Raw genomic sequence first — 25,139 nt, forward strand, 5'->3', positions numbered from 1 at the left:
TCACTTAACCTGGTATATTTATTTTGGCAGAACAATATTTTAACCTGCTCTGCATCTGCCAAATCCAGATTATATGCATCCCGTCATCTGGTAAACATGTACTTTAATGCACTCTGTGGATCTTCTGTCGAAGGGAGACTGAGGTCCAAATTTGCCTTTATTACCTTGGTCAGAAAGGGTGACATGACCCATCTAATACTGATAATAATTAAAACCAACCAAATTACAGCATGTGTCAGGAGTATCCTGCATTTAAATTTTGAAGCCATCCCTGGTTGTTCATCATTGCCCCTAGTGAAATGACTCAATAGGACCTCCAACATCCTCATCTGTCAAGGCACAGTTCTGTAACCCTAATATCTTTCTACATTCCATTTGAAAGTGTTTGATACAAAAACTCATACTCCACAACTTGATGTCAAAGTTTAAGCTATCTACATGTATGTTACATGGGGTCAGGGAACTTTTTATGACACCATTTGGGCTCATCACTTAAATTTCGCGGGTCACTTTATTTAGCTATTGAGAAAAAGCAGGATTTTTTAAAGGGTTTTAAATTTGCGAATTCAGAAGTTTGACTGTTAGTTTCAATGTAAAATGTTATATTTCGCAGGGGATTTAATTTTGCAAATTTCAGGTCCTCGCGAAATTAAATACCTCACAAAATTGAAGTGTTTTACAATATAGTATCTCCATCTCCCACATGTCAAACCCAAGGGTTTGGTTCAATAATCTGTGTGAGTGCATATCAACTGAAATATATTATGAACAGAGCTTGTCAGTTTTCAAATTTTAATATGGGATTTCAAAATCCCAAAGCGTGACATCACTTTCTCCTTTCCAATGAAACTGGTGAATATAACGTTTAGAACCTTGCCTTTGTGAATGAGGCTTTTGCGACCTAATTTGGTGGTTCATTTACATTTTGCTAAATAAACTATGATGTTTATTGTTGTGTTATTTTTAATAATGCATGCCCATTTCATTGGAAGCTCATAGCAAATATATTTAGCTTTGCATTAACTTTAATCTATTCCAGTATTGCCCTTTAAATTTTAAATGCGGACATTGCCTCGTCAGCATGCTGTATGCGAAACAACATGCACGAAACAGTATGTGAGGCCCCTTTTTACATTTATATCGCACATAGCAGTCCATAATATTCTCCATGAAATATTAAACAGTTTAACAACAGGCGTTATCTGAAACAAAATATAAATATAATGATAATTTTGTCATCAAACTAGGTCAATAAAACAAACAGCATCAATTATGGAGGAATTGTCAGTAACAAATCCCTCTGATGATATTGCCTTGCATTTACACAGTTTTACCTTACTTTCACTCTATCCGCCATAGCTTCCAATGTGAGAACCTCTCCAACACCTTTCAATTATTGAAAGAGAAAGTAAGAAACTGGGACACTATTTCAATGCGGTTGGATCTTCAATAAAAAGCTAAAGGTTGTGTTGTTGTACTGAAATGTAAAGCTTAACAGTCTCATACAAATGTCAAAGTCCTAAAAAACATACTCAAAAGGAGTATGATCCATGTGAACACAGTGACTATGAGTTTCAATCTCATACATCTATAAAGCTTGGTTCATATGGATGCATTATATACCCATGAATTATGAACCAAGCCCTTAGAATTGAAAGTCAATATGCAGTTTTTCTGCAATGAAATTCTCTGAGCTTGGAAAATAATGATTCAGTTTAAGCCCTGAATACCAAACTTTGTAAAAACAAGGTCTTACATGTTACCAAAAGGTATTTTCTTTTATTTTGAATATAGTAACACGGAACTTGTATCTTTACAATGTGTTTACATTGTTGGATGTATGCCTGGTGGAACTTGGTCGGCGCAACTACCCCCCCCCCCACCCCCCGGATTGACGTCCATGGCTCTGGCAGCAGTTATAGACATGCTCATCAGACAGGACACAGTTCTTTAACCTCAACATGCATGTACCTTCATAAAATGACCTTTGTAAAAAACATGTGTTGGGTACAAATACTCAACTTGAGGCAATTTTAATAGAGCTGAGTGTTGGATGTATGATAATTGGACTATGCCATTTACATAATATGAGACATTTTGTTTCTTAGTGAATGTTATTCCTTTCTGTCAAACTTTACAGGTTATGCACTTTTATTATCTTGCCTATTTTGATTAAAGATTTTAAAACTCTTTCTTCTTGTACTTTGAAGGTGCTTTTTATTTCAAAATATTTAAGAATTTTAATTTGAGGCTCTGAGGCTTCAGTAACTCTACACTATTGAGAAATACATAGCACCTCTGTTTGAAAGCAATAATGAAATGGTTTCAAGTATTTGGGGGCACTAAACTTTTTTTATCTTATTTGGAGACAGAAATGGGACCGAGGTCAAGAAATCAATACAATGCTGTAAGTGTAACAAAATGGGATGGAAAATATTGTTTTATTTTGCAACAATTTTCTTTCCTTAAAAGGCTCACAACCACTTGTCTGCAAAATTTTTACGTCATCAACTGAAAATGATAGCAAGCTTAATATTTGGAACACCTAACTTAGTTTCAAAAACTGAAACCCAAACCAAAATGATAATTTTGTAACTCAATAACAAAATATTATGAATTTCTATTGCTTCCCCTTCATGTAACCAAATATGAAAATTGGCTCATAATTTCTCAAAAGTTTTCTGAAGTGGACGCCTTCAAAACACAAATTACCATGGATTATGCTGCACTGCTCTACTATGAATAAAAGAAATGGCAAAGAAAGAGACAAAATGAATGATATAAGCAAATATCTGAACTGAAAATATGCTTATCTTGAGAGTTTTTACTTTCCCAGACATGAGAAAGTATCAGTTTTATTTGTAGACCAGAACTATTTTAGTATTCGGTGCTGTCTTCATAAGATAAAGAGGTCAGTGTAGTAAAGTAGCACCTCCAGTAGGTTTTATTTTTCCATACACCAAAACGTTTCACAATAAACACTGTAACACAACACTTTTACATGATTGATTTAGATTCAATCATGTTTCACCGTTATTCATCACCGTTTAACAACGATGCGGCCGCGTCGTCTGCGTGGTTTACTTTTCGCGAACTTTAGCTGCCTGAGCGAAGTAAACCCCGCAGACGCGCCGGACGCGAGTTGTTAAACGGTGATGAACAACGGTGAAACATGATTGAATCCCTTTCAACAACGAAAAGAAGCTAAATATCGTACAATTCACGATTATTTTACGAGGAATGTCAGTTAATCATTGCCACTCAGCCTTACAAAAACTTCGATGATTTCTCTTTTGATATCAGCAATAAAACTACAGAATAAAACGGCAATGTTTATATTCAACTTGTAAGCTGGCATACGCACAAAGGTTCCAGGCATGACGAATTTTACGCGCTCTCGCGTAACGCGTAGTCTCGCTCGCGTTCGCGTATACGCTACAGTAAAAGTGTGGATTCATCACGGTTTAACAACGGTTGGCTCCTGTACAAAGGTATAGGAAGAGTTGTTGAAATCCTTATAATATTTTTCTTTGCACTTGCCATAATGGACCACAAAACAAGTCCCAGGTTATCCTCTATGGTCTTTGTTAATGCATCAAGGTGCTTTTCTAAGTGCTGTATGGAAGTGATGAAATAGTTTTTGCTTTCACAAAAATGTACTTTTAATGGTCTTTTTCTTTATTGTGATAACATGATAGACTGCGATTGGTTTTCAAGCCGAGGATTCGGTAAAATGGCACTGAACGTGACAAAAACTATTTCCTTTTTTTCCAAGTCCTTCTTGGGTTTGGAGTGTGTTGCTGCATATAGGTTGATACAAGACCTGCATAACCTGTTTACATCGGCGGAAAATATGCTGGACTATGAAAACACACAAAATACACTGATGGACAGTTTCTACAATTTGAAGTTGCTAAATTAAGCCATAAACTGCTGCTACATTTTGGAAATCCAAAAAATTGGGAGCTTCAATACCAGTCAATCTTTTAACCCTAAGACTGAACACTGCTTTTTGCTATATAAGTTACAGAAAAAACAAAAAAGGAGAGAAGATGAACAAGTCATTTGGTACCCCCGGGATTTGAACCTTAGACCCCTCGCATGCCAAGCACACTATCACCGACCGATAGCCACAGGGGTTGTGCTGGCCCGGCCAGCAATTCCCTGAGCATATAGCACTTAGGGTGATTGCATCATCACATCATGTGGGATTCATGCATGCACTGTGGTTATCCTTGTGGTATTTTGGGGTACCAGGCCGTGTTAGAGTTAAGGAACATGGTTTTTGAAGTAGATTAGACTCATCATTGATTCACTCACTACAAGTTAAAATGTACCTCTGAATCCACAAGAAATTACCAAAGTTGACAGGACTTTCGAGCATCATATTCTGCCCATTTAATATGAAATATCCACAAAGTGGTACTAATTTGGACACTAGTTGTCCAACAGAGGCACTTACACAGTTGTCACTTGAATCTTAAATACTCATGCAGGGGGCGCTTATTAAGGAAGGGGTGCATTTAATTAGGTCAAATACAGTATGTGTATTGGCCTATCACTAATCATAAGTGAGTAACCTAATTCTTTTCTATTTACACTGTTCTCAAACAGTCAAATCCCATCAATTATTCGCTTCTGTTTGATTACCGGAAAATAGGCATTTAGACAGCCATGAGTGGACACATCACTTTGATGATCAGTTGAGGAAAATATCCCTTGTCAAATAGATAAGATGCATCAGCAGCACCTCCAGCCTGGTCAAGAATCATGGTGCCAGTTGAACTCCCCAGGTTCATCCATTACCATTGATGGATGGATGAGATTGGGCCCACAGGATGAATTAAGACAACCCACAATGCACTAGGATTTGAAATTAGGCACAGATTGACCTGTGTAACAACACTAGATTACAATACACATGGAAATGGAGGATGAGTTTGAGCCAGAGAGGACAAATAAAGACAACCCCACAATTCACTAGGATTGGAAATTAGGCAAATTATAACACCCATGGTACATTATACTGAAATGGACACAGAAAATTGCTATCTAATACTTAGATACAGTATTTGAGGATATAAATAATTTTTTCTGTTAGAACTAGGACATTCATATTGACCCATGACATTTACATTATAGGCAAAATATCTAATTCACAATCACAAGAGGATGTACCTTCTGCGTACTGTTGCGCCAATGTACTTTTTGCAGAACAACACAATTGCGCGACCTAAGACCATAAAGATGTGCATGCTCTGTAAGCACATGGTCTTTGTGTAGTACGCTCTACGCAAATATCTGTTGGCTTTCATGATCGAGAATTGGATATTTTGCCTGTTTTTTATATTTTTACAAAATGATGTTTTTAATGTCAAAATGACAGTCAGATCTGAAAGTGGAAAAGCCAATTGCATGAAGGGAAAGTGTTTTTCATCCTCTTGAGTTTGGCTTGATGGACTTGAAATGTGCAATGCAATGAATGATGTGCAAATGAGAGAAATCCATGATCGTTACTGACGCAAGCCTCAATCCTCAGGTGTCTGAGAGAGGTACAAGTTTATGAGACAGAATTAATTAGCGGTAACTAGTATCTGTGAATTGCAAGATGGGTTGGTGGTAAGGCAGTTTGTGCCTAGAGCAGGGTGCAATGATACAGGGAATGAGATGACTAGAATTGATCACAATTACCATAATTATACATCACTATTCAATAAAATGTTTTCTCTGTATTCTTTGCATGTTTCACTAGACACTGGACGTTCAAGTGATGATCTGAATTGGCTACATATTGCATGTTTTTTAATCTATCTATCTTGAACATTTCTGGTTTCTACGGCTACCTGCACAACAAAACTAACCTCCAGACCATGGCCGTTCTAGTAAGAGCCATGACCGTTATACGCCATCCACATGTAAATTGCTGTGCGTTCAAAATAACTATGCCCACACTGTTCAGGCATCGCGATCCAATCACAGCTCCCTGATCCAAGCTACAAGCCTCGCCTCTGCTTTGGTCTAGACATCGGAACATACATGTACAAATGAACATCGCTGCTCTCAATGAGGAGATACCAGTCCAAAAATATTGTCATCCGATTTTATGGGTAGTGAACACCACTAAGGTTCCCAGGTTTGGTTTCAACTGAACTTGAACTATTCATGTGAGACCATTTATTTTATTTTCAGCCTATTTTAGGAGTTGACCCCAAATAATCTTTGGCCTCAGTATATGACCTTTATGACCCTACCATTAGATGAAGGCCCAGCTATGACCAAAATACGGTTGCAAATTTGCATTTGAACTCTCCATATGCAACCACATCAAAAGTCCAACATAAAAGTGTATACTAAAATAATGTTTGACAGATACACTGACAGACACACAAATCATGCTGCAATACACTCTTCTTTCCGACAACAATGTAAAATCACAATGTTCTTACAACAAACTTCCTCCTGTCAAAAGCTGTGTAAATAAAATCATATTTTGGTGTCTAGAGATAAAGTGATGAGAGTTCTTAATATGATAACTAATGGTCCATATGGTCTCATGGGAGACCATCATTTTCAAACACTGAAGACATTAGCAAGCACTAACTGATTTCAACCAAGGGTAATAAATGTTATGAAGATGATATTCAAGCTGTACATGATTGAAAAAGGAGCAAGATAAAGAAAGATAGAGACACTCACACAAAAATATTTCATGTATCAAACCAGATACTTCTTATAAACATTTTTACCAATTTGGTTGCGATACTATCATGATTCGCAAATTAAACTATCTTGAAAAAATTATGCATTCAATTCTTATAACATACAATGACTTCTGAAAATTGGTTACTTTTGTAAATTGAAACTCAGCTATACGAGCAAGAAAACCTCTTCATATCTTAACTTTTTCAAGAAGTAAACAAAATCTACTAAAAGAGGAAGTTTTAATGCGATCATATAACCAAGAACAGGAATATCACCCTCCTACGAAACCACTTCTCCATCTTTGCTGTTTTATCCAAGAGCCTGCATGTGGATTTTTACTGCTCGTGTAATACGTCCCCCAGAGCCACTTAATGAGAACATCGTAGCCATGATGTCGCCTAAGTCACCTGCTTTTATCCCGTACGTAACACCTGAGAAATTGTCTTGTGGTTCAACGTTAAATCTTACTCAAGTACTACTATGGAGTAAACAGATTTAGTGTCAGTCTTTATACGTATAGTATGCAAATTTATCAAATATGTACCGCACATTTATTTTCTTGCGTAAGTGCAGGAAAATAATATTTAATATAGCAGTTGAAATGTATAAATAAGACATTCTTATCAAGTTATATGCGACTACTGTTTCAGCGAGTTACAGCGTTAAATGCAATTTGTTGATTTGTAATGCAAAGGGGAAACTTCTCAGGCTTCTGAAGTTAGAGCTAAAAATAAATCCAAGAACCCTTGAGGTTGTCCGCTGAAGTTCGTGCTTTTGATGAATTAAAATCTAAAAGTGGCAATTAGAAAAATATGTGACTTTAAACTGAGTTCAAAGTATTTTAAAGCTTGATTTTGCTTCAAAATTATGCCAAATTCTTTAAAGGAAATAACCGAAGTGTTTTTATTTAAAGGGCACGCCACTTTACATCATAAATTTATAGTTTTGCCCTCTTCAACATAATATCTTCAGATTCTTCACAGCATAAAACTTTCACAGATAAAAAAGAAAGCATATTTTATAAGGTACTTATTTTTTGTGGCATCATGCTTTCTTTAATTATCCATGGCAAAATAAATAATTAGTGAAAATACAGTACGGCCAAGTACACCGATCAAAATATCTTTTGTTTGAAGCAAAATTGGTTTTCATAATAATTTAAGAAGCTCATGAATATTCTCTGTTTATCAATATTTTGCTTAAAAATCAATTCATTATTGTTCAGGGTACTTTTATTTTGCATGTATTTATGCATTGAGTCTTTTAGCAAAATATTGGCAAAAATCAAATATTCATAAACACTTTGAAGTATTAGCTCATAAACTACATTGATTATTGGTAAGCAATAAGATACAAAGACAATTTTAAATGCTTACATGCATGTATCATGAAAACCATATGTCTGAATTGCTTCAAACAAAAGGCATACTGATCAATATTATACTCTGCCCTACTCAGTTACATTTAAACATGATTGTAGCATTTTTAAACTGCTTCATGATCCACCTTAATAAACACAAAACACTTGAGATATTCCTGCAATTTCATTGGTTCGGTGTTTCAGTTTTTCTCTAAATACATGTAAGTAAAATATTATTGTATATAACATGGTAGCAATCACACAAAAGCAGAGGTTTTCTTTAACTTTTTGTGGTCACCTTTTTGTGATGCAATGAAGACTCACTATCAGCGTCTTGTTCAACTTCTTCTTGGTATTACGCACTTCATAAATACCTGTCTATGTATAATGTATGTAAAAGATGCGTCCTGAAGGTGATGCAAAGGTTAATTGAATCAAAAGCTTCACACCTGGCATTTTCATGCATTGTACTTAAAACTAAAATCTTGTGCATAGACCTAAGAATTCAACTTGTCTGAAAATCGGTTATTTCTCAATACTTAAATTACTTTGGGTATTTTCATATTAATTGGCATGCTATGTTTGGATTAAATGTGCAAGAATTGTGTTTTTGTAACATTGCTTTTCAAAAACGCACCCCGATTCTACAATACGAACCGTAACTGAAAACCAACTGGGTCGATACATAATAATACCGGCATCAAATCCTTGTTTCACCTCAATAGCCCCCGATGCTATTTATAGTACCCCTTTTCTTCTTCAGCACCGCAATCCATGCCTTGCAGCAATGTCAGCCTTGTATTGTTCAGATGAATAGTATGTCTGCTGCTTGCAATAAGACAGAGTGTGCTTTACTCCAACATGTTCCAAGTTTGTTTGCATTGCCCATTTCAGTGGGCATTGTGTCCAGTGTGAATTCTAAGTTCAAGGTCAGAACAGATAAATTGAAAAATTGAACATGCTTTGCCCATAGACTCTGAATACAGAGTCTATGCTTTGCCACAATGTTTGTACAACTTTATAACAATAGGGAGGTAACAGGGTAAGTACAATAGCGCTGTAGCAATGCTCCATGCTCGTAGCACTTGGGGACAGGAGATGCTGAACATTGTACTGAATTCATGCAATACATTTTCATGAGAGAATTCTACTTTCAGTAGAGATTTCTACTACCTTGATGAAATGTAATTTCCTTAATCTTTTATTCATTTCATTGAATTGCAGTGACAATTGAAATTTTATTATTTGACAAATATTTTAATTGTATTATTAAAAAAAATAATGATTAATGATTTTCATGAGTATCCACCCAGTTTACAAACACAGAATAGAATACCAGTATAATGTATGCCAGCTTTTGCTGCACAATTTTGCCAATAATAATAAAATAGAAGCTTTCAATAAATTCATTCACTAGGACATTTTCCCAAAAACAGCTCTGGCCAAAAAACTGCCTAACCTTTTTCTAACAGTGCCTACATGCACTGCAATTTCCACCCCAACCCATTCTAAGGTTTTATCTCAAACTTTCAAGGAGGGGATGATAGCATTACCGGAATGTTTAAATGGGGTCCCCATGCCCCGACCTGATAAAACCATCTTGGCCTACAACAAGGCCTACGATAAAACCCTCAGTTCACCATTAAAATATAGGGGCCTACATGTATGTAGGGCCCATTTATAACAGGGAATTGACTTTTTGGCAACCATCACTGGGACTTGCAATAATCTCAGCAGGTGGTCAGTGGTCACTTTGTAACTTTATGGGGGTAACTCGCTTAAACTTGCTTTTTCTTAACTCACCCTTTTTTAACTCGCAATGTACCTGTCCCCTATTTTACAACATTCCTTTTTAATGTGGATGAAAGAAACTAAATCCTTTGGCACAGTGAACTTCACTCTCCAATACACCTGTTACAAATCTATGGGGAAAAGGTAGCTTGCAAGGATCTGCCAAGTTCAAAGTTCAGGCCACTATTTTGTTTGAAGAAATGACTCAGCTGCTGTCAAGGGATTTGTCTTCTACTTTCATTTTCAAATTGCACCATCTGCACATGTAAAACATGAGCCAACATTGTGAAAGCAACGTGTGCATTGTTAAAATAATGCATGATCATGGTTACCTGTTGTAATTCTATGTATAAATTCATCACACAATTTTTGACACTTTGGCTTGACAATTTTTCAGGTTTTCATGTTTATGTCTATTTTTAACTATTTCATATAGCTTTGCTGGAATCTTTCATCATAGACCATGTCTGTATATCTAGATGATTTCACATTTTCAGTTATAGACAAAATCATATTTTGACGTATATTTTTGCATTGCTGTTTAAAATAAAGTAAAAACTATCAGATTCCCCATTGCTAAGAAAGTAGATTTAAATTTGAAATTTCTGGCTCAACATGTATGCAGCATTGAAGTACATCAAGTGTCAAATCTGGTCATTCGTCAAGATATTGACTCAAAAAATCGATGCTTACATTTGACACTAACTTGTATTACTTGTAACCCAGAAAACTGCCTCCTTAAAAAGAAAGAGTCTGCTTATATCTAGTTTTCAATCGCCATCACTACCATGTTTACCCATAAACATTCACACCAAAATCTGGCGACAAGTCCCTAATTTACAAACTGCCTACAACCTTGTCTAAAAGCCAAGCCAAGTAGCCCATCAATTTTGAGATCCGTTGTATGGCTACCTTACCTCCCAATCTTGCCCCTCACTTCATTTGACAAGTATTTTAAAATGTCACAGCCAGTTCACCAAAACGATCCCATCCATTAGGTTCCGCATCCTTTGTACAAATTGATAGTCTGCTGAATTCCACCCCCTTAATTTTGCCTCCTTGTTCATCGAGCACGCTCAGGTGTGTGCGGTTAATTTGATGCTCTAAGCTGTATGGTTTCAATGCATGAGATTTGATTGATACTGAAAACTTCCATTGAACTTCAAGACTGTCAGGAACACTGACAATTCTAGGCAAGTATATTATGCAGATTCACAATGTTCAATATAGAGGTTTCTGTGAAATTATTCTTCTGTGAACATAAAATGCAAGAGGAGAAAGCAAACAGCTCCATTTGCATGAAATTCTTCTTCCTTGAACATAATATACAAGAGAAGCAGGCAATACAATACAACTGATACTAGCAACAGTTTTCAGTTGGGTTAAAAACCTGAATTTGGTTAAGTATTAAATTTCAATCACATAAAAAATGAAGCTAATTGTAAACACACCAATTTTATTTCACACTACAAAGTCAATTTTCATTAACATAAAAATTAAAGTACATATATTTGATATTTAATTTATAAGTAATTGGCTTGTGTTTTGTCCTTCTGGGGGTCCGATATCATACTAGAATCAATTTCTTCATTTATGATACATCTCACGTCAAATTTACACTTTTACAGGTAATTTAGAGTTGGACATTTCCTGTTACAATGTACAGGCTGTATCAAATTGATTGGTACCCATTACTTTCTAGTAATAAATGGACATGCACTACTGTCACATCAAGGTGTAACATGACATCAGTATGCAGATGAAAATTACAAAATATCATTTTTAAATGATATTTTGTAATTTTCATCTGTCAAAACTTTTCATCTGTTAAAACTATCAATGCTGGCCATTTTACAATGTTTCATTAATCTAGCAGAAGCAGACTTCGATAAACGTCAAAACTGATGGGTACCAATCATTTTGATACAGCCTGTAGTAGGTTTGTAGATGATCAAATGGAAATTAAGTTCCAACTTCTGTATCCGCTTTCATTGGGGAATTTCCTTTTCCATTATTAATTTGCTGTACAAATATGGAATATAGATGAAGACAAATACAAGATGTCCCATTGCATGAATCCTAGAACACACCAACACTGTTGATGCTCAGTCCAGCCATAAATTACATAATCCATATCGCTTGGTTTACAAACCAGCTCATCTGCCAAGAAGCAGTTCTTTACCCACAATAGGATTCCACATCATGCATAAAATGATCTTTGTGTATGTTGGGTACAAAAATTGCATGCTCCACAACTTTGGGTTAACATTTGAGCCATATTGTTGAATGGATGTTAATGAACTAAGCCATCAGAGATGAGATCACACTGGCTCATAGTGTATTCGGTGTTTTAAGCTTTTAGAGCGTGAATATGTCAGAAAATTAGGTCGTCCCATGATGCATTTCCAAGAAATTGAGATCACCTATGGAGCTTGCTATTCTTTGCTTTAGAAGTTGGTCATTGTTTATAAAAGAACATCAATGCTCTTGGATGTATTATCTCAAAGCACATAATTAATTTTACAAAATGACAGATTATGTGCAAGCTGGCCATAGGCTTCAACATAAAAATTACAAGTTTTATCGAGATATTTTCTCAAACATCAAGAGTTACCTCAAGAACCACTGAACCAACACAGGGTTTGTTTGTACTCATTTTAATGCATTTTTCATGCTGATTTCAAATATTATCATTAAAATGTATCATTCGTAAATTTTGGAATTTTTAAAGAAAATTTTGTACTTGTCGTCTGCCATCGACACCCATGTGGAGAAGGGTTAATAGTACTCCGAAATAAGGCTTGATGGGAAGACATGGTTCTCTGCTGTGAAGCGTGAATATAGCCACTAACCTAGACATGAATGAATTCAACACAAAGTTGAAAATGGACTATGTCTGTAGGGATAGAGTCCATTTATTTGGTCTTATGAATAATAATGAACATAATGGTGCCAATGGCCATCTTCATCATATTTTGTTCCATTTTTGACGGATATTGTATGATACACCTTCAGTAAAATAGCACTGATGTACTTTTTAAACATGGATGATTTAGGGGTACATGTTTTGCAGTACAAATTTCACTCTAAATTGAAATTATGAAATGATGCACTTAAAACTGCAAATATGGCCTCATCATCATCAGTCCTATTTCCTTGTTCTCTGGGTAGCGAGTATGGTGAGGTTATGTACACAGATATGCTTGAAAATAGCACTGGATCTGTAACCTGATGGATGAGGTAATTTACCTTCCATTTTTCATACTTCCCAAAATCATTTTTAACTTGAGAAATTCCTCATGTAAATACTGGGGTCACTCAAGCTTTCAAGAGTTTTTGCACTAGTTGCATCATATTTTGTGGAATTATGGCAAATCTCTGACAAAATATGGATTTTCAGATCAATTATGATCAATTTTGATTCCATAAGAAAATGAGTATAGCAGTAGGGCCTATACGTTTTTATCACAGATCCTGGAAAAAAATGCCTGTTGGAATGATCTAGATTATAGTCTACTCTTCAAACCTAATTTTGACTGATGAACGACAAAGGCAGTTCATCAGTTAGAGTCACACTGATCACAATATGGGCAGTGGTGGCACCACAGGGGGGCATGGGAGGACCCCCCCAACTTCCACCTAACTTGAACTTTTCGCCTCAATCCCCCAGTCAGAACCACCAACAACCATTGAATAGGAACAAACTTTTCAGGCAATGGCTCATCCCTTCATTCAAGCAACCTTCCACTTCACATCAAAGTGCACAATTTTAGCCAAAGGGTGCACTCAACGAAACCTTTATGGATCACTGCAAAAACTTGTGCAAAACAAATTGGAACCTGAACTTCCCCCCTTTATCGGTGTTCATGGACTTAGAAAACTAAATGATCTGGTAAATACCTTTTTGCCCATCAGGCTTTTGCTTGAGAAAGATATATGCGCTGTTCCTTCATAGTCTATGGTTCCTTTTACACAGTACTGGCATGATGTGAAGCTTCTTTGAATTAGCAATGTACATTAGGTCCTACTTATTTTTTAGCAAAAATCAAGATCAGTTCTGATTGTATTTTCCTTGCATAAACATTTATAATAAGGAAATGGCAAACAACCCTACTTTTGATCCAGCTTTTATCGAAATTATGCTTTATTATGTGCACTGATAAATTTCTTAACATGGAAGACCTACATCCTGAGCCCACATAAAACAATGATATTGATAACATTATAGGGCAAACAAAACTTTAATAATAATATTATGAATTTAACTAAATATGACGATCCATGACATCAGCTCAAAGGTATCTTGCACCACATGTGGTATCAACCTGTACATGTTTGATTACAAACAAATATATCACCAGACAGACAGACACACAGACAGATGACAAACATACATCTGTCCCCACCTCCCCTAGGTAATATATCATCTCCTCACTTCCATCTATTGTATGGGGCTTGCTACCTGCCAAGCAATCACACTGCCCCCAGCATTGTACATCATAAGTTGTGTTCACATTGTCGGACGTACGCCCGGCGGAACTTGGTCGGCGCAAGTTGCTAGGAGTAGCGGTAGGTGCTGCCAGGAGTAGGTGCAATGTGAGCGATGGTCAGCGTAAGTTCCGCCAGGCGTCGTCCGACGATTTACTCCTGACAAAAGTCAGGAGTAGCGAGCTGGGTGTTACCTCCGCCAGGCGTAAGTTGCAATGTAAACGCAGATTACGCCTGGCACCCGGAGTAAGTTTGACCTTTTGCTGGTCGGAACTAAGAAATTACATATCGCGTGGTTGATAAAGGTCACAGAAACACCGGAAGTGGTAGCCAATGTTTACGCCAAACAGAAGTGAATACTGGTGGAATTAGTCGGCGTAGTACTAGGAGTAGGCTTGGTGTGGACACGCGGTAGGAGTAGGGAAAATATTTGTGGAATTTTGATCAATGTTAGCGTAAGTGTACGCCGGGTGTAACTCAAAATGTGAACACGACTATACATAGTTTTATACCCACTGTGGTTTTATACCTAACATATGTGATTCATGACCTCGTGATGAGGACAAACAGCAGGAACATAAGGAAGTTGTGACTGAGGAGAAATCTGAGAAGAGGCGCTTGGATATCAAATGATGGTATCTCTTCCTCCTTTGTGTAAAGCTATATTTGCATGATAGCATCTGGCATAAAAAATATCTTCAGGTGGAATTGCATAAGTCAGGCTATACAAGGACAAATGCACTAAACATGTAGGCCTACAGCCCTTCATCTCTAGTTGATACCCCCCCCCCTCATTTATGATAACATGGCATTTTGCTTATTGTTTGCTACCTGTGATGATGTTGTCACCAACCACAGCAGGTAGACCAAAGACAGTGCAATGTGACCTCGTCTTAAGGACAAACAGCTAGAGTAAAGGTATTGGAGGAAAAGATTGAGATGACTCAGCTTTAACCCTTACACAACTGAAACCATAAAAGCTCACTATGAAAACCGTTGCACATGCATGCATTCCACAAATGCCATGACGCAATCAGCCCAAGTCATATATATTCGGAATCGCTGGCCGGGCCAGCGAAACCCCTGTGGCTACATGCATGCGAGGGGTTCGAGTTTGAATCCCGGGATACCTATTGACTTCTTTGTTCATTTCCTTCCTTTTTTGTTTGTTACTTCCCTTCTGATAGCAAACAAACATGGGCTGGGTTAGGGTTACTAATATGTTTGCATATTTATTCATTTATAAATGACTTCACTTTTAATATTACACTCTGCGCTTGTAGATAACTCCTTGAATAGACAAAGTTTCACAATACAAGGATGTGAGAGATCTCACATCCATCCCTGATACCAAACATAATATTTATACACAACCTGAAATTAAGGATGCACAGCAGGGGCATATGAAATGTGAGATGAGGAACTAGTGCAACCTGGTATCTCTTCCTGTTATGTCCAGTACAGATAACCATACATGGTGTATGTGATCAAACACCATCTTAACTCTGATGTCAATTATATTCCATTTTCACGTCTTTACCTGATAAATTAAAACACAAAAAGTTTCTTGGAAATAGGGTACAGTGGAATAAAACTGCAGTTTATGCCTAGCTGAAACTGCCAAAATGGAAAACAAACTGGCAAAAACTCATATCAGGGATATGCTTATACATTGTATATAGGGCCTAGTCAGTCAAATGTTAACACAGAAAGCTCATAAATAGTAAAAGACAATTTTTAATGAATCATTTCACTTATTTGTCTCATTTAGTTGGTTAAACCATGGTTTTTTCCACCTGTGGCAAAAACCTATTTCGACCCATATCTAATTTGAATCAATGTTTTCTAAGATATGAGCAGTAATTTTGTGTAAACAACCGAAAAAAATACCAGCATGACCAGACCCATTTTGCATGATTGTATTGTAAAATGTACTGTCATCATGATGCTTTCCTCCAAAACTATGGTTTTACAAAAAGAGATGAAACATTCCAAACTATTAACAAATTTTGTGCAATATATAGGCCTATACACCTTATTCATTGTCTTTCTTGTCAGTTGAAACTAAAACAATCAGAATAATTTTATCTAGTTCATTCAGTTTCATTCCTTTGACAATTTCATGTTATCACTCAGGTGATGTTTATCAAAGCTTTCGTTTCTGTACAAAACTTCTGATAACATAATTTTGTAGCTCGATGTTTTTGATGACCTTAAATGCCATCATATTTATCAAGTTTAATCTTTTTTCTTACCTTTTTTCAATCTGAAAATATGTCGCATTTTGGTCAGATTTGAACACAATTTTGTATTTCACTGTGAACATTTTCCATAGAAGTATACATGTAGGCTACATGTTAACTTTCTCTACATTTTCTCTTCATTTCAGAGTCATTCTGTGATGAAATAATCTGGTCAGGACAACATATACATGTATACGACTTTTTTGTGGTGGCAGATCCTAATCGTGCACACTAACCTAATCCTCCACGGCATATACACGCGCATAGAAGGGTCTGGCGATCTGTGGCAGTGCAACGTAAATGGCGTTACTCTCAACTTGAGATGAGCCACACTATACACGATCAGCATCATGATGACATACAATACCAGTTCCTCCATGGCCTATCATTTCTATATGACCAATAATGCAATTGCAGAGTGATGGCAGCTTACAAGTTACAAGACTTTACCGACTATTCACTTGGCTGTCAACTCCCAGGTCTGGAAGATATTACACTCAAACAAAGCAAATGTGGAGAACTCATCGGCTTGTATATTAACTTACCTTACAAATTGACAATCCTGCTCAAGAGCGGGTCATCTTATTTTCCAATCTGTTCATACAAAGACAAAATAATAAGAAATATTAGCATTTTCAGGTCACATTCCAATGATATTTTCAAATTCAAATTATAACATTAAGTTATCTAAAACAGAGGGGTAGCCAAAGGGAGTTGGAGCTAGGGGCCTCTGCCCCACCTCTGATAACTGTCGGTACACCTCACAATATTTCAGTAAAGAAATCTTTCATGGGATAAGAGAAGTTTTGATAATATAAGGCCTACACACATGAAAGAAAGAAGTCTCTTGATATGAAATTGCCTGAGAATCATTGTAACATTTCTGAGAATGAAGCATTAGTAAGTGTATGGAACCGGTTACATTTGATGAGGTGGCAAGGTGGGCTCTGACCAGCCCTGGTCTCAAAAAGCTGGCTATGCTACTGATCTCAAAATTTCTACATGTATGCAGGGATATTCCCATATCAGGATGACGGGGATGGACTTATTTGGACAAACTGTTCTCCATCACAGTGCTATTTGTGCATACCTATTATATGTTTCAATTTTAGCCCCTCAGCCCCTTGGTATTTTCACTATTTTTCATATCCTGGATCCACCCCTGTGCTGCTGTTATTTAAATTGTAGAATGCAATTCTGCAACGTAGTAAGAAACAAAAGTTACAAACTGCCGAAGGCAGTACATGATCAGGTTGCAAGGTGTGCGCTTCAGAAATGTTTTAATGTTGGGAAAACACTGGAACATGGTGAGACCGACTGACCTAAAGGTGACATTCCAGTTTTAAACAAAATCTTTTTTCTCAGAAATATTGTTGTAGGCCTATACTCAGTGGCCCCAGTGGGAATGTCATATGGGAATGACAAAATAAAATGTTTCAGTTTGAGAATCTTTATAGATGTATTCAATGGTTTATGTGAATTAAAGCCTGTATTTTCCTTTTAGCATTATCTTTTTAGGATATGGATCAATAGCCCGGGACTACAGCACCTATAGGCTGTAGCTCCCCCGTTATTTGGGGCTGCCCGAAAATACAAATTGGTTGATATCTTTTCCAAATGACCGGATCTGCAAGAAATCTTAATGCGCACAATCAGGATGTAGTCCTAGGTATCTGAGGTACAAAAATCCCACTTTTTTAAGTTGGGGAAGTGAGGCTGTGGATCATAAAATACCCTTTCTTTAGTACAACTACATGTATTGAATTAGGTTTGACCCAAACCTACACTTCTAAAACACAAAATCCACCAGACAGACAAATTCAAACCCACTATAAGTACATTTATGTACACATTTTGTCATTATGTACAGTACAGCCATGTCTAGACTTTTCTTGTTTCATTCCCTATAGAATCCAATGTCAGCATCACCAATGCTAGCCACATTTGAATTGAATGGCATCTAGATGAGACTTGTAAATAATGCCTAACCTAACACCCTTTAGTAAATGACCTAACACCATCACTCATTTCAACTCATGATCCAAAAGTACTGCATAAGTGCTCATTTCTGCATGTATAAATGTCCTCGCTTTGCCGATTTTGTACTACTTGGCTTGTTTTTAAATTTACCATTTTGAGTTTTCTTGCATATATCCATACACAAGAGAACACATTCACACATTTTTATTTTAGGGGTAGCTGTACTGAGCGTACAAAGCGTGAACATTTATCTTACGCAAATATGTGCACTTTTACAATAATGACATTCACACCACATGGATGCAATCTAGTGGATCAAGTTGCATTTAAAATACAGGCTCTAGAGAAATTTTAGCTCAATGTTTAAATTCATCCTAAACAAAGGTTGGCCCACGTCCCACTTTCTTTTTCACTCTCCCTAATAAAATATTAGGCCGATAGTCCTACCTATTAACCTATAAGCTTTCAAAATGCAAACTCATTTATAAGACAATGCTGAGGACACCTTACCTTACCCCCTTTATTGTGCCTATGAACTTGGGATATTTTATGATCTGCACATGTAACTTCTGTATCCCCCACTCAACACCCCCCATGATATACCATTACCTAACAATAGTAAACAAAATGGTCAATTGAGCTTCATTCCTTCTATTTAAAAAGAATCCGCTTGTTTTAAAGAAGACAATTTTACCCAAATGGTTACATTTTAGCACATCACATCAACGCTCCCACTGGGTGCCCCATTCCTTTTTTAAAGGAATTTTATTTATTCATGGCAAATTTATCACACTATTAAAGCAAAATGCAACCTGGAACAAATGGACCTACTTTCTGTTCTTGTGAAAATGAGCACAAGTGGTTGATCCCATATTTGAGAGAATACTTGAATGGGCAGGATATGGGTTGGATAAAAGTGGTCAAGGTCTGGGTCACAATGTCAAAGTATGGGATACAAGTATAGTATTTATTTATTCAAAGTTATTCAAGATGGCTATGGTATTCAAGATGGCAATTCTTTTGAAGCAACTAGCTCATTTTTTGTATTCCTCCATGAAAATATTGATCAACCCATTATTGACTAAAATCACACAGCTAGAAGGGCGCAGCATTAGATTTTCGGGGTTCAGTGGGTCATGAAAGTCAGACAGAATTTGACTTTTTATAATAAAAAGATTTTTTACTCATCAGTGGGCCAAAAAAAATTCAATTCATCTCAATAGTGGGCGGACAAAAACTTTCAACCCACTGGAAATCTAGTGGTGTGCCCCTTTCAATATATCATCTATATACTATACTTGCCACACAATTTTGGCTGAAAATCAAGATTCTTGGTATAAAAATAAATTTTAGTAAAGCTGTTAATTTTGCGACTTGTCACTTTGCTCACCCCCCCTTGAATGCGAGCAGTCTCTGACAAAGACTACCAATAGCCAAGATCCGGGGCCAAGATTAAAAGAGGGCCTAGAGATGGCCTACGTATATAGCCCAAAGGTTCTTTTGTCCTCTGGTCTGCTGACCAGTTTGTTGATAGGAAAGTAGTGAACTTCCTGAAAACATCTTCAGAGATCTGGGAATACTGCCTCAAGAAAATGTCTGATGTCATTTGTTGTACACAGCCAGCCAGCATTCCCTTGGTATGAGGTCACCCTGCAGGTAGCAGCTAATCATACCCTCCCCATACTCTCCCATAGCTATGGGCTGTTTATATTTGGTAGATTGTGGCTATTGTCATGATTGTATGAGGCTAGATCCAAAACTTGATAAATAAGTCCCTATACTCACTCCCGGTTTTGACAAATACAATATTACTACAATTACAAAAGAACTGGACATGTAAGGTTTCAATTTTGGACAAAAATGATGTCTAAATTTAAAATTCTTACATGCTTTACTTTTGAACTTGCACATTTACAGGGTATCTTGAAGTCGTATTATTAATGAAGTACGGTATATTGCTGATCAGCAGACAAATTCAACAGCTTTTCTCCCTTTTCTATCCCAGCATGATGAGTCTACCAATACAATACTTTGCATAGGTCAGATCCAGTGAGATTTAAAATTACCTTTTCCGAAGTCATAAATAGTCTAATAGATGTCAAAGTTACTCAAATTGATACTTCAGTTTGGATTAAAGGCATTTGGGGTCAAAATAACATCAATTTCCAGCTAATTTCACAATGCAGACAACATCTGGTATTTTCAGAAAATATTTTTTCTCTCAAAATCTGTGCCAACTTTCACTTTTGCAGCTCAGGAAGGTATTTGACCCCTACGTATGCAGTTTGATCTTGATTATTGTCAATATCACTTCAGGATAATATTGTTACCATGGTTACCAGCATGCATCTAGGCCAGTGGTTCTCAATTATATTTGCTCCTGACTGATGAAGGGCAAAACAAATTTCAAAGATCTGTGTTTGAGGGCCAAATACACCTTCTATGTTTACTATCAGAACTGCTCAAGGGCCAACCACAATTGGCCCCCAGGCCACATCTGGCCAGCAGGTCGCCTATAGAGAATCCCTGATCTAGGCCCTATAGGGGCTACATTTATCACTACTTTTTCCTGACCTCCTGACTAAATACGAACACATTCCACTTTCCATTTGATTCCAATTCATCCCTTAATGTTTGGTCAAAACATAGGCCTACATGTAGAGCCTATGTCATGTACATTAAAATGTAGGGGCCAGCAGTGTTAGAAATAATGGTGGATCCTCAATCAAGCACGTCCATAAAAATTGACAATTCAGTTCCAAAGGTTCGATTGGCCCTTGAAATGTTTGACTTATTTCTAACAATGGGGACCCAGGATTCAATCATTTTAAAACCATTAACAAATGAGCCTTAAATTGTCAGTGCCCTCAAGCTCTTTGCTATATTCATTTGTAAAAAAAAATGAATTACAACCAAACATGTTTACTCATGCCAATCACATTCATCAGACTGGTCAAGTCATAAAACTTTCAGCAGGTCCAAATTTATGTCTGCTGATAGATACATATTGGGCACAACATAAGTCTATTCTTAGAAAATCACAGCCACATGACCACCATAATAAACCATAAATTAAGCATATGTTTCCCAATCTTCAGTAAAATTACCAGTTCAGAAAGGTCCTTCAGCCCATGAGGGTACACACATAAATAGCCTATGATAAAGTCACTTTTCCAATATCTGTGCTTTTACCATCTTTGCTTTTACAGGTCTAGTAAGTAGCCTAGTTTGTCCAGTGCAATGACATCACAGTATACAATGATGGCTGGCCATGCTGACAACAATTAGCACAAATAACCATGACGTCATTGCACTAGACAATTTCGTCAGCGGGAATTTTGAATATCGTGTGTTGAGAGCTGGCTGTTTTATTTGTTTTTATGGTCAATATGACTGAGTTTGTTGTAAATAAAACCATGTGATTCGTACTTGATAGCCTAATTATTTTTCTATAAACATAAAGCTGAGATGAATATAAGGCCCTGGATATTAGGCATAAATGTTGTGATTGCCCGAGACATCCTTGAATGTGCAGTGATAATTTTTAACATAAATTGTGGTCAACATGAAGAGCTGCTACTCTGCTACACCTTGAATTATAGGCCTACAGGCTTTTAGATTCACCATACAAATACATGGAAACTTGTAATATTCAAAAGGGTATAAAAGAGATACTGGTAAGGTTGAGTGTACTTTTTCCAACCACATCAGCCAATTGGCATATTCACATAAGAAAGTCTTAAATAAAACCTTTAAAGACAACATAATTTGGAGAACTTACATGATATATTTTCACTTTTTAATTGTAAAATTCCAAGTTTGCACAAATTCTTTTACCAGATGGAGATGAAAATGAAGAAAAGTTGTTTCAACCCTACTATTTTGCAAGGCCTAATCTACCAGGTCTGAACTGAAGAGTCCAAAAGTGATTACATAAATTGTAAAAAGAATGGTATTTTCTGCATCAATATATGTTAGTATTGAAAAAAAAAACTAAATGGGGGGGGTGCAATGGAATAGATACTTTTACTTACCACAAATATTCCATTACCCCACTAAACAAGATTTGAATTAGTCTGTAACAGTCGGTACACCCACAGAGTCATACCCTTTTACTTCTATTGTATTTTGTCTAGTTTATTTTGCACATGTGCACTAATGCATGACTACCATTTTCAATTAAAATCTCTGTGTGAATACATAAAATCTACTCCCCAAGTACTGTATAGTCTCCATTATACAGGCCTAAAAATATATCATTTCAAATTACATCTTGAATTCCAATACCTATCCCCTACACATTTGTACATACAGGCCTACATTTATGCTAAGCTTGTTCAGGACTCATGCATGCACAAAGATTGCAAATTGGTATGCGAGTATATGAACATCACAAATATTCACAGCTATATCAAACTGCTGATGTCGCCATTTCAAAGGAGCAAAAAGTGTATAGGTTTTCATGCTTTCAACACATAACATACATGTATGTACATACTTCCCTAGCAGACCAGCATGACAAATGTATGAAAAATAATTTAACCTTCTCAAATTTATTTAATCATTTGATGTGTGAGCAATGAGCATGGTGAGTGAGCAGTTTAAACAAGCTGAAAATCACCACTTGCAAAAACACAAATTTCCCAAATAGCCTAATTTTGCCTAACTGTAGCCAACATTTTGGCAATTTGCATTCAATTTGGCCAAAGAATTTTACAAATAATTTGTAAAATTGGTTATGGATAAGTCCACTTTCAAATTCTTAGCAGCACATCCCATCCCAAACCAAACTTGAGCCCCCGATAAAAAAAAAAAAATGAAATCAATCTGTGCTTACATAAAGCTATACTGTAGTCATCATCAGCTGATCAGTGGATGTAGGGATAATATCAGGAAGTTATTGGCATTAACTAAACAAGCACTTCATTTCCTACGATTACCGCTAGCACTATTATGGACTACTTGAAGCTGGCTGCAATATTGAATTTGTACAAATTAAATGCAACTTGAATACAAAGTCCAATTAATATTATTTTTGAGTACAATAATACCCAATTACCTCTGGAATGGAAGTGTAGCCTATGCATTTCTTGGACTTAATGGTATACAATGTATTGTTGGTCGAAGCAGCAAAAATTAATGTAGTTTACAGAATCTTGCGAATGGTAGTTTTCAAAGTATATGATTTGTAGAATGAACTTTTGCAAAACACCAAAGTGTTATTTTTCAATAATATATTGATTCAGATAATGAAAATCAATTTTTTTTTGGCTGCTTCGACCAACAAGACCTCGTGTAACCTTAAAGTATGGTAACCTGCGTTTTTGTACAGGTGCTAAGAAAGGTTACCAATTGAAAAGCTCATTAACTCCATACTAATAATTCTATTGTGTTTAGTATTAGGAAGATCAATATTGCATAAAAATTAATTCTTTCCCTATTTCAGGCAAGGGTTCAGGTCCAATGCCCCCTATTCTTTTCCCAAAGTACATGCCACTCATGCCAAGTCTGATAAATGGTCTGAAATTGAAGTTTCATCACCTGTTGCAATTCATAATACCTCCAATAGATGTACTAGTACCTGCATTATGTTTGTTTGTTTGTTTGTTTGTAAACATTCACTTTGTTATTTTTTTTAGTTCAAAGAAAATTGCACCTTTTAAAATAGTTTATCATCATTTTGCAACTATGCTCACTGGTATGGTAAGGTAGAATATGATCACTAATTATCATCAATCTAATCTAAAACCAAATTTATACCAATAATGCCCCCTTATTATATGACTGACTACTGAATAAAATCAATCGGGCTTATAAATTACAGTTAGTAGACAAATTTCATGTTTTATTGATAATAATTTCCATCATATTTGATTTGTGATACTGATATTGAATCACAAATAAATCAGACCCACATACATGCATCTAGAAGTTGGTCAGATTCCACATTGTTTGATCATTGTACAGTGAGTGACCCATACACCCACACGCACACACCCCATACACACAAAATGGACTTGCACGCATGTACTTGATCAATATTATTAGATAACAAATTCTAGACATGTCCACAGAGTCCACTTGACACTGAGTCACAATGAAGTGTCTTGAATTTATTCATACACACTTCTAAAATTGGATAATGAGGGTCATACATCATCACAGCTAATTTTGAATTTGTCCTAAATCTGGACATTTTAGCTTCATGATGTTCGCTAAGTTATATTGAAAGACAATGGGCCAACATACATGTTTGTCGGATAATAATATGTTACAAACAATAACCTAGTACTACATGTACTTGTAATGGTTAAAAAATATATCTTTACTCAATCTATTTGGCATTAATTTCACCATCGTTAATACGTTACTGGTGAATATGTTACTGGTTCACACTTGGTTTGCACAATAGCAACCCATTGACTTTGTGTTGTGTTCAATTTGATCATGGTTCCAAACAAATAACATGAACCAGTTGACCTAGCTGGCAACGATCAATGTTGACGTCACACAACAATGGCAAATAATAAATATAAAACATTCATGTTGTAGTCATTTTAAAAAGAGATAATTTT

At 36.3% G+C, this 25,139-nt stretch overlaps 1 protein-coding gene across 1 annotated transcript in view; it reads right to left on the reverse strand.

Annotated features, from left to right (window-relative positions):
• The window catches only part of LOC140138021 (discoidin domain-containing receptor 2-like), a 177,137-nt gene that overhangs the window by 147,169 nt on the left and 4,829 nt on the right, over window positions 1-25,139 (reverse strand). The window contains 1 exon segment of the mRNA XM_072159859.1: window positions 17,130-17,178. The gene's annotated coding sequence lies outside the window, so the exon portion shown is untranslated.

Source organism: Amphiura filiformis, chromosome 17, assembly GCF_039555335.1.
Source record: "Amphiura filiformis chromosome 17, Afil_fr2py, whole genome shotgun sequence".
NCBI lineage: Eukaryota > Metazoa > Echinodermata > Ophiuroidea > Amphilepidida > Amphiuridae > Amphiura > Amphiura filiformis.